The 3,227-nt window shown below is 40.0% G+C and overlaps 1 pseudogene; it reads right to left on the minus strand.

Annotated features, from left to right (window-relative positions):
* Positions 1-1,997: 1,997 nt before the first annotated feature.
* On the minus strand, positions 1,998-2,957 carry LOC786694 (melanoma-associated antigen B16-like; annotated as a pseudogene).
* Between the last annotated feature and the right edge of the window lie 270 nt (positions 2,958-3,227).

A 3,227-nucleotide genomic window follows, 5' to 3' on the forward strand; every position in this document is an offset into this window, starting at 1 on the left:
TTCACACTGGTGTGAAACCATCTGATGTAGTTAGTCCATTTGGGTGTAACATTTTAAAAACAAGTAGTCAATCATGTTTATCAGTTTATGTTATCCCAAGCATTTCTTATATGTTCATGATATGTAATAGTTATCAATAAATATTTAATATCCAGGGAAAAAAGCTAATGAATTACTTACTTTAAGCATTTCTACTTAATCTTTTTTTTTTTTTGGACCATGGTTGACCACAAATAACTGAAACCATAAATAGGGAGAGATTACTGTCTCTCACCTCAAAAATGCCACTCTGCACATAGGTTACTTTAAATTGAAGGTACCTGAAAAACAGTTGATGAAAGAAGGACTCTGACCCTCGTTTGTTCCCCTGAAAGCGGGAGCTAAATCTTCCTAAGAAAGGCATGCTTCCTGTACCAAGAGGGTAGAAGACATTTTACCATGAGACACAAAATTTTAGGGCCAAGAAGGATGTATAAACAAACCCTGTTTCTTCTTCAAGACTTACTACCCCTAGTCCAAATCCCATTGTTACGTCAATTCAACCAGAAACACAAATTTATAGTTTCTTTGTCTGAAAGATACAAAAGCTTTCTGCTCTTGTCATTTCTTTGAGTCTCATATATTCGTGATGCTCCAACACAAACACTGAATTTGTTTTTCTGATGTTTATCTTTTTCTTACAAGGGGAACTCAGGGAAGGACCAAGAGGGAAAACTACTTTTTCTCTCCTGCTCCTTCCATGCCACTTTGTTACACATTTTCATTCATTTCACCCCTACCGAAACTTTAATTCTTATTTATTTTCCAAATCACACTGAACACAGCTTAATTGAAATTCCCTTTAAATGAAGTGAGCACTGGCCCTCCCAGGTGATGGCCAATTGTTAAGCCAGTGACTTCTGGGTAGCCCATCATCCAGTTTCATGTAAAATTAACTCCTACTAAAGGACCTGAAGTTTCCCAACGTCCCAAGTTGCCACATCTAATTGCAGTAACACTTTGACAATCTCATAGGATTGCCCACCTCTACCCACTGACTCCTTCATTTTACTAGTTGTTTAGAAAATAAGATTCCACCACTGTCCTTAAAAGATTACTGTTTTTATATGTTAAACTCCATGGGCAGGTCCTGAGTACTTCACATTCCCAGTATTAAAGCTATGCTTTACAAAGAGTAGGTAGTCACTGAAGGTTGGGGGAATAAATGATTCAGTGAGTGTGAGGTCCAATTTATTAACATTTATTTCTTACACACTGTTGAAAGAACTAGAAAATTCATGTACATTTCATTTACTTTTACAAAACAAGAACTAAAAGGGATAAGAATGCCTTAATATCTTTAGACTTTGTTCTCTTTCCTTATTGATCCAAACTATCTTAATACTGATCCATCACATGTCTAAGAAAGTGTGTATAGCAATGCCATATTCTTATTACAGGTGACAAAGTAAGACGGTTTCACAATTTGTTCTATGAAACAACAAAACTTTTTAAACCTCCTTATAACATTAAATGTATGACCAGTATCATTCAAAAACTTGAAGATTTTGAAGGAAATTAAATCTATATTGAAAGAAACAGCAGGGACTTTCCTGGTATCCTGGTGGTTAAGACTCCATGCTTCCATCACAAGGGCGTGGGTTCGATTCATAGTAAGAGAAAGAAGATCCCACATGCTATGCAGTGTGGCCAAAGAAATAATAAAAATTCATTTAAAAAATAAGCAAAAGAAACAATATTTGAATAGTACATACATCAAAAAATAGATAACTAATGAGACCAAAATAAATAAATAAATAATAAATTAAAAAATTAAACATACAAAATAGGAAGACATAGGCATAAATATGGTCTTCCTTTCAGCCCCACCTCAGAGATAAATTCTACAAACACTAACTGCCTTTTTCAACAGTGCATGAAGAAACTATCCCTGACCCATCTAGCTGTCGGAGAAGCCGCTAGCCTTGGCACTAGAACTTGTAGTGGCAACTTATGACTCAGGCTCTCTCTTCTTCATCTTGCATAGCATCCTCATACTGAGATGTGAAAGAACTTGGGTCAGTCCCATTAACTTTGGCCAGAAACGCCAGGACCTTCATCTTGGTGGTTTCAGCATGAGCTCTGGGAGTCAACAGGAACTCAGATCCTGCAGGATCCGTGTTGGCCACCTGCCAGTATTCCAGATATTTTTCCTTCACAACATCTTCAGTAATGAGCTTACTGGGCTCCCCAAAGATGAAATGATTCATCCCAGAATATATTCCAGTCACATTAAGAACTTCTCAGGCTTTGTCTTCAGTGGCACGGTTGCCCTTCATGAAGATCACATTCAGGATAAGTATCAGGATGTCGGTCTTGGGCAGGCTCCCTTCACTGTGCTTTATCCCATCATAGGTGAGGCCCAATTTGATGAGGCGGCGATAGCAGTGATTGGTATGATCCACTTCCATCAGATCAAGGCCAAAGAGCATCTCCATGCATTCAGAGGCTCTCAGGAAGATCTCAAGGAAGTGGACTTCACACTTGTTGATGATAATCTTCAACGTATCTGTCTTTGTTATCGGCTCTTTCATTTGATACTTAAGCAGCAGGAAATTCACCAGCAAATTCACTTCCTCATCTAGAGCATATATAGGCACACTCCTGGGGTCTAGCACAGCCAGTAAAGTGCCTGGACTACTCTCTTCTTCCTGGATCATGTAGCCCTCTTCTGATTTGATGGATGAGGTGGCTGTAATGGCAGTGGAAGATGCACAGAAACTCTGACAACCTTCAGGAGTACTGGGAATACCAGCACCGGGACACTCCTTCAAATGGCCAGGCATTAGAAGATGGGAGGGGAGATGGGTCTCCTCCAGTGCCTTGGAGACCTGTGCAACCTCTAGGGACTGAGACTTGATGCAGGTCCAAAGGCATTGATCATGGGAGCATCGTGGACTCTCTGGATACTGAGGCATGATGACTCTTGCTGGTAACAGACAAGAGTATTGCCAAGAAGGAGAACAAAGGGGAATCACCACCTAAGTGAAAGAAAGCAGATGTGAATGGCCTCATCTGGTAAGCTCCACTGTGCTGGCTCAGATAAAAGCTGCCTCCAGTGGACTTCTAACAACAGTGCTAAATGGCTTCATGGGTCTCTTGACCTGGTGGCGAATAAGTCTCCAAACACATGAAGGAGGAAGTGTGAATATTCCTCAGGGTGCAGTCAGCCAACCCAAGTGGATAAT

Source organism: Bos taurus, chromosome X (genome assembly GCF_002263795.3).
Source record: "Bos taurus isolate L1 Dominette 01449 registration number 42190680 breed Hereford chromosome X, ARS-UCD2.0, whole genome shotgun sequence".
Classification (NCBI taxonomy): Eukaryota; Metazoa; Chordata; class Mammalia; order Artiodactyla; family Bovidae; genus Bos; species Bos taurus.